Consider the following 14,718-nt stretch of genomic DNA (forward strand, 5'->3'; position numbering starts at 1 on the left):
ACAGGAGATGGTACATAGAACGTGGAACATGGAACACAGAGCATGGAACATAGAACATGGAACATTGAAACATGGAACATCAAAACATGGAATACAGAACATGGAACATCGCAACATGGAACAGAGAACATGGAACATCAAAACATGAAACATATATGTATTGAACACAGAACATTGTGCATAGAACATGGAATACAGAACATGGAATATAGAACATGGAACATTGAAACATGGAACACAGAACATGGAACATAGGACGTGGAATATATAACAGGTAAAATTGAATCATGGAACACAGAACATGGAACATCGAAACATGAAACATCCACATACCGAACATAGAACATGATGCATAGAACATGGAATATAGAACATGGAACATTGAAACATGGAACACAGAACATGCAACATAGGACATGGAATATAGAACATGTAAAATCGAATCATGGAACATAGAACCTGGAACATGGAATATAGAACATGGAACATTGAAACATGGAACACAGAACATGTAACATAGAACATGGATCATCAAAGCAAGTAACACAGAAGATGGAACATAAAATGTGGAACATGGAACACAGAGCATTGAACATAGAACATGGAACATTGAAACATGGAACATTGAAACATGGAACATAGAACATGGAACATCAAAACATGGAACGCAGAACATGAAACATAGAATATGGAACACAGATCATGGAACATAGAACATGGAACATTGAAACATGGAACACAGAACATGGAACATAGAACATGGATCATCAAAGCAAGTAACACAGAACATGGGACATAGGAATGGAACGTAGAGCATAGAACATGGAACATTGATACATGGAACATTGAAATATTGAGCATAGATTGTGGAACATAGAAGATGGAACATTGAAACATGGAATGCAGGACATGGAACATAGAACATGGATCATCAAAGCAAGTAACACAGAACATGGGACATAGAAGATGGAACATGAAAGCATCGAACATAGAACATAGAACATGAAACATTGATACATGGAACATCAAAATATGGAACATAGAACGTGGAACATAGAACATGGAACATCGAAACATGGAATGCAGAACATGGAACATAGAACATGGATCATCAAAGCAAGGAACGTGGGACATAGAACATGGAACATGAAATCATGGATCATAGAACATAGAACATGAAACATTGATACATGAAACATCAAAATATGGAACATAGAACGTGGAACATAGAATATGGAACATCGAAACATGGAACACAGGACATGGAACACAGGACATGGAACATCAAAGCAAGTAACACAGAACATGGGACATAGGAATGGAACATGGAACATAGAACATTGAACATGGAACATTGATACATGGAACATTGAAATATTGAACATAGATTGTGGAACATAGAAGATGGAACATTGAAACATGGAACGCAGGACATGGAACATAGAACATTGAGCACAGAACGTCGAACATAGAACATGGGACATAGAACATCAAGTATAGAACATGGATCACAGAACATGGAGCGTAGAACATGGAGCACAGAATGTCGAACATAGAACATGTATCACAGAACATGGAACGTAGAACATGGAGCACAGAACATCGAACATCGTAACATGGAACACAGAACATGGAACATGGAACATCGGAACATGGAACACAGGAGATGGAACATAGAACGTGGAACATGGAACACAGAGCATGGAACATAGAACATGGAACATTGAAACATGGAACACAGAATATGGAACATTGGACATGGAATAATGAACACGTAAAATCGAATCATGGAACATAGAACCTGGAACATAGAACATGGACAATAGAATATGGAACACAGATCATGGAACATAGAAAATGGAACATAGAAACATGGAACACAGAACATGGAACATAGAACATGGATCATCAAAGCAAGTAACACAGAACATGGGACATAGGAATGGAACATGGAACATAGAACATGGAACATTGATACATGGAACATTGAAATATTGAACATAGATTGTGGAACATAGAACATGGAACATTGAAACATGGAACGCAGGACATGGAACATAGGACATGGATCATCAAAGCAAGTAACACAGAACATGGGACATAGAAGATGGAACATGAAATCATGGATCATAGAACCTAGAACATGAAACATTGATACATGGAACATTGAAATATGGAACACAGAATGTGGAACATAGAAGATAGAACATTGAAACATGGAATGCAGAACATGGAACATAGAACATGGATCATCAAAGCAAGGAACGTGGGACATAGAACATGGAACATGAAATCATGGATCATAGAACATAGAACATGAAACATTGATACATGGAACATCAAAATATGGAACATAGAACGTGGAACATAGAACATGGAATATCGAAACATGGAACACAGAACATGGGACATACAACATGAAAAATCAAAACATGGAACATAGAAGATGTAACATTGAAACAGGGAACATCAAAACATGGAAAATAGAACATGGACCATAGAAGATGGAACATCGAAAATGGAACACAGAACAAAGAACATGGTACATTGAAACATGGAACATCGAAATATGGAACATAGAACGTGGAACATAGAACATGGAACATCGAAACATGGAACACAGGACATGGAACACAGAACATGGAACATCGAAACATGAAACATCCACATACCGAACATAGAACATGATGCATAGAACATGGAATACAGAACATGGGATATAGAACATGGAACATTGAAACATGGAACACAGAACATGCAACATAGGACATGGAATATAGAACATGTAAAATCGAATCATGGAACATAGAACCTGGAACATGGAATATAGAACATGGAACATTGAAACATGGAACACAGAACATGTAACATAGAACATGGATCATCAAAGCAAGTAACACAGAAGATGGAACATAAAATGTGGAACATGGAACACAGAGCATTGAACATAGAACATGGAACATTGAAACATGGAACATTGAAACATGGAACATAGAACATGGAACATCAAAACATGGAACGCAGAACATGAAACATAGAATATGGAACACAGATCATGGAACATAGAACATGGAACATTGAAACATGGAACACAGAACATGGAACATAGAACATGGATCATCAAAGCAAGTAACACAGAACATGGGACATAGGAATGGAACATGGAACATAGAACATGGAACATTGATACATGGAACATTGAAATATTGAACATAGATTGTGGAACATAGAAGATAGAACATTGAAACATGGAACGCAGGACATGGAACATAGAACATGGATCATCAAAGCAAGTAACACAGAACATGGGACAGAGAAGATGGAACATGAAATCATGGATCATAGAACCTAGAACATGAAACATTGATACATGGAACATTGAAATATGGAACACAGAATGTGGAACATAGAAGATAGAACATTGAAACATGGAATGCAGAACATGGAACATAGAACATGGATCATCAAAGCAAGGAACGTGGGACATAGAACATGGAACATGAAATCATGGATCATAGAACATAGAACATGAAACATTGATACATGGAACATCAAAATATGGAACATAGAACGTGGAACATAGAACATGGAATATCGAAACATGGAACACAGAACATGGGACATACAACATGAAAAATCAAAACATGGAACATAGAAGATGTAACATTGAAACAGGGAACATCAAAACATGGAAAATAGAACATGGGCCATTGAAGATGGAACATCGAAAATGGAACACAGAACAAAGAACATGGTACATTGAAACATGGAACATCGAAATATGGAACATAGAACGTGGAACATAGAACATGGAACATCGAAACATGGAACACAGGACATGGAACACAGAACATGGAACATCGAAACATGAAACATCCACATACCGAACATAGAACATGATGCATAGAACATGGAATACAGAACATGGAATATAGAACATGGAACATTGAAACATGGAACACAGAACATGCAACATAGGACATGGAATATAGAACATGTAAAATCGAATCATGGAACATAGAACCTGGAACATGGAATATAGAACATGGAACATTGAAACATGGAACACAGAACATGTAACATAGAACATGGATCATCAAAGCAAGTAACACAGAAGATGGAACATAAAATGTGGAACATGGAACACAGAGCATTGAACATAGAACATGGAACATTGAAACATGGAACATTGAAACATGGAACATAGAACATGGAACATCAAAACATGGAACGCAGAACATGAAACATAGAATATGGAACACAGATCATGGAACATAGAACATGGAACATTGAAACATGGAACACAGAACATGGAACATAGAACATGGATCATCAAAGCAAGTAACACAGAACATGGGACATAGGAATGGAACGTAGAGCATAGAACATGGAACATTGATACATGGAACATTGAAATATTGAGCATAGATTGTGGAACATAGAAGATGGAACATTGAAACATGGAATGCAGGACATGGAACATAGGACATGGATCATCAAAGCAAGTAACACAGAACATGGGACATAGAAGATGGAACATGAAAGCATCGAACATAGAACATAGAACATGAAACATTGATACATGGAACATCAAAATATGGAACATAGAACGTGGAACATAGAACATGGAACATCGAAACATGGAATGCAGAACATGGAACATAGAACATGGATCATCAAAGCAAGGAACGTGGGACATAGAACATGGAACATGAAATCATGGATCATAGAACATAGAACATGAAACATTGATACATGAAACATCAAAATATGGAACATAGAACGTGGAACATAGAATATGGAACATCGAAACATGGAACACAGGACATGGAACACAGGACATGGAACGTCAAAGCAAGTAACACAGAACATGGGACATAGGAATGGAACATGGAACATAGAACATTGAACATGGAACATTGATACATGGAACATTGAAATATTGAACATAGATTGTGGAACATAGAAGATGGAACATTGAAACATGGAACGCAGGACATGGAACATAGAACATGGAGCACAGAACGTCGAACATACAACATGGGACATAGAACATCAAGTATAGAACATGGATCACAGAACATGGAGCGTAGAACATGGAGCACAGAATGTCGAACATAGAACATGTATCACAGAACATGGAACGTAGAACATGGAGCACAGAACATCGAACATCGTAACATGGAACACAGAACATGGAACATCGGAACATGGAACACAGGAGATGGAACATAGAACGTGGAACATGGAACACAGAGCATGGAACATAGAACATGGAACATTGAAACATGGAACACAGAATATGGAACATTGGACATGGAATAATGAACACGTAAAATCGAATCATGCAACATAGAACCTGGAACATAGAACATGAACAATAGAATATGGAACACAGATCATGGAACATAGAAAATGGAACATAGAAACATGGAACACAGAACATGGAACATAGAACATGGATCATCAAAGCAAGTAACACAGAACATGGGACATAGGAATGGAACATGGAACATAGAACATGGAACATTGATACATGGAACATTGAAATATTGAACATAGATTGTGGAACATAGAACATGGAACATTGAAACATGGAACGCAGGACATGGAACATAGAACATGGATCATCAAAGCAAGTAACACAGAACATGGGACAGAGAAGATGGAACATGAAATCATGGATCATAGAACCTAGAACATGAAACATTGATACATGGAACATTGAAATATGGAACACAGAATGTGGAACATAGAAGATAGAACATTGAAACATGGAATGCAGAACATGGAACATAGAACATGGATCATCAAAGCAAGGAACGTGGGACATAGAACATGGAACATGAAATCATGGATCATAGAACATAGAACATGAAACATTGATACATGGAACATCAAAATATGGAACATAGAACGTGGAACATAGAACATGGAATATCGAAACATGGAACACAGAACATGGGACATACAACATGAAAAATCAAAACATGGAACATAGAAGATGTAACATTGAAACAGGGAACATCAAAACATGGAAAATAGAACATGGACCATAGAAGATGGAACATCGAAAATGGAACACAGAACAAAGAACATGGTACATTGAAACATGGAACATCGAAATATGGAACATAGAACGTGGAACATAGAACATGGAACATCGAAACATGGAACACAGGACATGGAACACAGAACATGGAACATCGAAACATGAAACATCCACATACCGAACATAGAACATGATGCATAGAACATGGAATACAGAACATGGAATATAGAACATGGAACATTGAAACATGGAACACAGAACATGCAACATAGGACATGGAATATAGAACATGTAAAATCGAATCATGGAACATAGAACCTGGAACATGGAATATAGAACATGGAACATTGAAACATGGAACACAGAACATGTAACATAGAACATGGATCATCAAAGCAAGTAACACAGAAGATGGAACATAAAATGTGGAACATGGAACACAGAGCATTGAACATAGAACATGGAACATTGAAACATGGAACATTGAAACATGGAACATAGAACATGGAACATCAAAACATGGAACGCAGAACATGAAACATAGAATATGGAACACAGATCATGGAACATAGAACATGGAACATTGAAACATGGAACACAGAACATGGAACATAGAACATGGATCATCAAAGCAAGTAACACAGAACATGGGACATAGGAATGGAACATGGAACATAGAACATGGAACATTGATACATGGAACATTGAAATATTGAACATAGATTGTGGAACATAGAAGATAGAACATTGAAACATGGAACGCAGGACATGGAACATAGAACATGGATCATCAAAGCAAGTAACACAGAACATGGGACAGAGAAGATGGAACATGAAATCATGGATCATAGAACCTAGAACATGAAACATTGATACATGGAACATTGAAATATGGAACACAGAATGTGGAACATAGAAGATAGAACATTGAAACATGGAATGCAGAACATGGAACATAGAACATGGATCATCAAAGCAAGGAACGTGGGACATAGAACATGGAACATGAAATCATGGATCATAGAACATAGAACATGAAACATTGATACATGGAACATCAAAATATGGAACATAGAACGTGGAACATAGAACATGGAATATCGAAACATGGAACACAGAACATGGGACATACAACATGAAAAATCAAAACATGGAACATAGAAGATGTAACATTGAAACAGGGAACATCAAAACATGGAAAATAGAACATGGGCCATTGAAGATGGAACATCGAAAATGGAACACAGAACAAAGAACATGGTACATTGAAACATGGAACATCGAAATATGGAACATAGAACGTGGAACATAGAACATGGAACATCGAAACATGGAACACAGGACATGGAACACAGAACATGGAACATCGAAACATGAAACATCCACATACCGAACATAGAACATGATGCATAGAACATGGAATACAGAACATGGAATATAGAACATGGAACATTGAAACATGGAACACAGAACATGCAACATAGGACATGGAATATAGAACATGTAAAATCGAATCATGGAACATAGAACCTGGAACATGGAATATAGAACATGGAACATTGAAACATGGAACACAGAACATGTAACATAGAACATGGATCATCAAAGCAAGTAACACAGAAGATGGAACATAAAATGTGGAACATGGAACACAGAGCATTGAACATAGAACATGGAACATTGAAACATGGAACATTGAAACATGGAACATAGAACATGGAACATCAAAACATGGAACGCAGAACATGAAACATAGAATATGGAACACAGATCATGGAACATAGAACATGGAACATTGAAACATGGAACACAGAACATGGAACATAGAACATGGATCATCAAAGCAAGTAACACAGAACATGGGACATAGGAATGGAACGTAGAGCATAGAACATGGAACATTGATACATGGAACATTGAAATATTGAGCATAGATTGTGGAACATAGAAGATGGAACATTGAAACATGGAATGCAGGACATGGAACATAGGACATGGATCATCAAAGCAAGTAACACAGAACATGGGACATAGAAGATGGAACATGAAAGCATCGAACATAGAACATAGAACATGAAACATTGATACATGGAACATCAAAATATGGAACATAGAACGTGGAACATAGAACATGGAACATCGAAACATGGAATGCAGAACATGGAACATAGAACATGGATCATCAAAGCAAGGAACGTGGGACATAGAACATGGAACATGAAATCATGGATCATAGAACATAGAACATGAAACATTGATACATGAAACATCAAAATATGGAACATAGAACGTGGAACATAGAATATGGAACATCGAAACATGGAACACAGGACATGGAACACAGGACATGGAACGTCAAAGCAAGTAACACAGAACATGGGACATAGGAATGGAACATGGAACATAGAACATTGAACATGGAACATTGATACATGGAACATTGAAATATTGAACATAGATTGTGGAACATAGAAGATGGAACATTGAAACATGGAACGCAGGACATGGAACATAGAACATGGAGCACAGAACGTCGAACATAGAACATGGGACATAGAACATCAAGTATAGAACATGGATCACAGAACATGGAGCGTAGAACATGGAGCACAGAATGTCGAACATAGAACATGTATCACAGAACATGGAACGTAGAACATGGAGCACAGAACATCGAACATCGTAACATGGAACACAGAACATGGAACATGGAACATCGGAACATGGAACACAGGAGATGGAACATAGAACGTGGAACATGGAACACAGAGCATGGAACATAGAACATGGAACATTGAAACATGGAACACAGAATATGGAACATTGGACATGGAATAATGAACACGTAAAATCGAATCATGGAACATAGAACCTGGAACATAGAACATGAACAATAGAATATGGAACACAGATCATGGAACATAGAAAATGGAACATAGAAACATGGAACACAGAACATGGAACATAGAACATGGATCATCAAAGCAAGTAACACAGAACATGGGACATAGGAATGGAACATGGAACATAGAACATGGAACATTGATACATGGAACATTGAAATATTGAACATAGATTGTGGAACATAGAACATGGAACATTGAAACATGGAACGCAGGACATGGAACATAGAACATGGATCATCAAAGCAAGTAACACAGAACATGGGACAGAGAAGATGGAACATGAAATCATGGATCATAGAACCTAGAACATGAAACATTGATACATGGAACATTGAAATATGGAACACAGAATGTGGAACATAGAAGATAGAACATTGAAACATGGAATGCAGAACATGGAACATAGAACATGGATCATCAAAGCAAGGAACGTGGGACATAGAACATGGAACATGAAATCATGGATCATAGAACATAGAACATGAAACATTGATACATGGAACATCAAAATATGGAACATAGAACGTGGAACATAGAACATGGAATATCGAAACATGGAACACAGAACATGGGACATACAACATGAAAAATCAAAACATGGAACATAGAAGATGTAACATTGAAACAGGGAACATCAAAACATGGAAAATAGAACATGGACCATAGAAGATGGAACATCGAAAATGGAACACAGAACAAAGAACATGGTACATTGAAACATGGAACATCGAAATATGGAACATAGAACGTGGAACATAGAACATGGAACATCGAAACATGGAACACAGGACATGGAACACAGAACATGGAACATCGAAACATGAAACATCCACATACCGAACATAGAACATGATGCATAGAACATGGAATACAGAACATGGAATATAGAACATGGAACATTGAAACATGGAACACAGAACATGCAACATAGGACATGGAATATAGAACATGTAAAATCGAATCATGGAACATAGAACCTGGAACATGGAATATAGAACATGGAACATTGAAACATGGAACACAGAACATGTAACATAGAACATGGATCATCAAAGCAAGTAACACAGAAGATGGAACATAAAATGTGGAACATGGAACACAGAGCATTGAACATAGAACATGGAACATTGAAACATGGAACATTGAAACATGGAACATAGAACATGGAACATCAAAACATGGAACGCAGAACATGAAACATAGAATATGGAACACAGATCATGGAACATAGAACATGGAACATTGAAACATGGAACACAGAACATGGAACATAGAACATGGATCATCAAAGCAAGTAACACAGAACATGGGACATAGGAATGGAACATGGAACATAGAACATGGAACATTGATACATGGAACATTGAAATATTGAACATAGATTGTGGAACATAGAAGATAGAACATTGAAACATGGAACGCAGGACATGGAACATAGAACATGGATCATCAAAGCAAGTAACACAGAACATGGGACAGAGAAGATGGAACATGAAATCATGGATCATAGAACCTAGAACATGAAACATTGATACATGGAACATTGAAATATGGAACACAGAATGTGGAACATAGAAGATAGAACATTGAAACATGGAATGCAGAACATGGAACATAGAACATGGATCATCAAAGCAAGGAACGTGGGACATAGAACATGGAACATGAAATCATGGATCATAGAACATAGAACATGAAACATTGATACATGGAACATCAAAATATGGAACATAGAACGTGGAACATAGAACATGGAATATCGAAACATGGAACACAGAACATGGGACATACAACATGAAAAATCAAAACATGGAACATAGAAGATGTAACATTGAAACAGGGAACATCAAAACATGGAAAATAGAACATGGGCCATTGAAGATGGAACATCGAAAATGGAACACAGAACAAAGAACATGGTACATTGAAACATGGAACATCGAAATATGGAACATAGAACGTGGAACATAGAACATGGAACATCGAAACATGGAACACAGGACATGGAACACAGAACATGGAACATCGAAACATGAAACATCCACATACCAAACATAGAACATGATGCATAGAACATGGAATACAGAACATGGAATATAGAACATGGAACATTGAAACATGGAACACAGAACATGCAACATAGGACATGGAATATAGAACATGTAAAATCGAATCATGGAACATAGAACCTGGAACATGGAATATAGAACATGGAACATTGAAACATGGAACACAGAACATGTAACATAGAACATGGATCATCAAAGCAAGTAACACAGAAGATGGAACATAAAATGTGGAACATGGAACACAGAGCATTGAACATAGAACATTGATACATGGAACATTGAAACATGGAACATAGAACATGGAACATCAAAACATGGAACGCAGAACATGAAACATAGAATATGGAACACAGATCATGGAACATAGAACATGGAACATTGAAACATGGAACACAGAACATGGAACATAGAACATGGATCATCAAAGCAAGTAACACAGAACATGGGACATAGGAATGGAACGTAGAGCATAGAACATGGAACATTGATACATGGAACATTGAAATATTGAACATAGATTGTGGAACATAGAAGATGGAACATTGAAACATGGAATGCAGGACATGGAACATAGGACATGGATCATCAAAGCAAGTAACACAGAACATGGGACATAGAAGATGGAACATGAAAGCATCGAACATAGAACATAGAACATGAAACATTGATACATGGAACATCAAAATATGGAACATAGAACGTGGAACATAGAACATGGAACATCGAAACATGGAATGCAGAACATGGAACATAGAACATGGATCATCAAAGCAAGGAACGTGGGACATAGAACATGGAACATGAAATCATGGATCATAGAACATAGAACATGAAACATTGATACATGAAACATCAAAATATGGAACATAGAACGTGGAACATAGAATATGGAACATCGAAACATGGAACACAGGACATGGAACACAGGACATGGAACGTCAAAGCAAGTAACACAGAACATGGGACATAGGAATGGAACATGGAACATAGAACATTGAACATGGAACATTGATACATGGAACATTGAAATATTGAACATAGATTGTGGAACATAGAAGATGGAACATTGAAACATGGAACGCAGGACATGGAACATAGAACATGGAGCACAGAACGTCGAACATAGAACATGGGACATAGAACATCAAGTATAGAACATGGATCACAGAACATGGAGCGTAGAACATGGAGCACAGAATGTCGAACATAGAACATGTATCACAGAACATGGAACGTAGAACATGGAGCACAGAACATCGAACATCGTAACATGGAACACAGAACATGGAACATGGAACATCGGAACATGGAACACAGGAGATGGAACATAGAACGTGGAACATGGAACACAGAGCATGGAACATAGAACATGGAACATTGAAACATGGAACACAGAATATGGAACATTGGACATGGAATAATGAACACGTAAAATCGAATCATGGAACATAGAACCTGGAACATAGAACATGAACAATAGAATATGGAACACAGATCATGGAACATAGAAAATGGAACATAGAAACATGGAACACAGAACATGGAACATAGAACATGGATCATCAAAGCAAGTAACACAGAACATGGGACATAGGAATGGAACATGGAACATAGAACATGGAACATTGATACATGGAACATTGAAATATTGAACATAGATTGTGGAACATAGAACATGGAACATTGAAACATGGAACGCAGGACATGGAACATAGAACATGGATCATCAAAGCAAGTAACACAGAACATGGGACAGAGAAGATGGAACATGAAATCATGGATCATAGAACCTAGAACATGAAACATTGATACATGGAACATTGAAATATGGAACACAGAATGTGGAACATAGAAGATAGAACATTGAAACATGGAATGCAGAACATGGAACATAGAACATGGATCATCAAAGCAAGGAACGTGGGACATAGAACATGGAACATGAAATCATGGATCATAGAACATAGAACATGAAACATTGATACATGGAACATCAAAATATGGAACATAGAACGTGGAACATAGAACATGGAATATCGAAACATGGAACACAGAACATGGGACATACAACATGAAAAATCAAAACATGGAACATAGAAGATGTAACATTGAAACAGGGAACATCAAAACATGGAAAATAGAACATGGACCATAGAAGATGGAACATCGAAAATGGAACACAGAACAAAGAACATGGTACATTGAAACATGGAACATCGAAATATGGAACATAGAACGTGGAACATAGAACATGGAACATCGAAACATGGAACACAGGACATGGAACACAGAACATGGAACATCGAAACATGAAACATCCACATACCGAACATAGAACATGATGCATAGAACATGGAATACAGAACATGGAATATAGAACATGGAACATTGAAACATGGAACACAGAACATGCAACATAGGACATGGAATATAGAACATGTAAAATCGAATCATGGAACATAGAACCTGGAACATGGAATATAGAACATGGAACATTGAAACATGGAACACAGAACATGTAACATAGAACATGGATCATCAAAGCAAGTAACACAGAAGATGGAACATAAAATGTGGAACATGGAACACAGAGCATTGAACATAGAACATGGAACATTGAAACATGGAACATTGAAACATGGAACATAGAACATGGAACATCAAAACATGGAACGCAGAACATGAAACATAGAATATGGAACACAGATCATGGAACATAGAACATGGAACATTGAAACATGGAACACAGAACATGGAACATAGAACATGGATCATCAAAGCAAGTAACACAGAACATGGGACATAGGAATGGAACATGGAACATAGAACATGGAACATTGATACATGGAACATTGAAATATTGAACATAGATTGTGGAACATAGAAGATAGAACATTGAAACATGGAATGCAGGACATGGAACATAGAACATGGATCATCAAAGCAAGTAACACAGAACATGGGACAGAGAAGATGGAACATGAAATCATGGATCATAGAACCTAGAACATGAAACATTGATACATGGAACATTGAAATATGGAACACAGAATGTGGAACATAGAAGATAGAACATTGAAACATGGAATGCAGAACATGGAACATAGAACATGGATCATCAAAGCAAGGAACGTGGGACATAGAACATGGAACATGAAATCATGGATCATAGAACATAGAACATGAAACATTGATACATGGAACATCAAAATATGGAACATAGAACGTGGAACATAGAACATGGAATATCGAAACATGGAACACAGAACATGGGACATACAACATGAAAAATCAAAACATGGAACATAGAAGATGTAACATTGAAACAGGGAACATCAAAACATGGAAAATAGAACATGGGCCATTGAAGATGGAACATCGAAAATGGAACACAGAACAAAGAACATGGTACATTGAAACATGGAACATCGAAATATGGAACATAGAACGTGGAACATAGAACATGGAACATCGAAACATGGAACACAGGACATGGAACACAGAACATGGAACATCGAAACATGAAACATCCACATACCGAACATAGAACATGATGCATAGAACATGGAATACAGAACATGGAATATAGAACATGGAACATTGAAACATGGAACACAGAACATGCAACATAGGACATGGAATATAGAACATGTAAAATCGAATCATGGAACATAGAACCTGGAACATGGAA

The sequence above is a fragment of the Hemiscyllium ocellatum genome, chromosome 7 (genome assembly GCF_020745735.1).
Source record: "Hemiscyllium ocellatum isolate sHemOce1 chromosome 7, sHemOce1.pat.X.cur, whole genome shotgun sequence".
Taxonomy (NCBI): Eukaryota; Metazoa; Chordata; class Chondrichthyes; order Orectolobiformes; family Hemiscylliidae; genus Hemiscyllium; species Hemiscyllium ocellatum.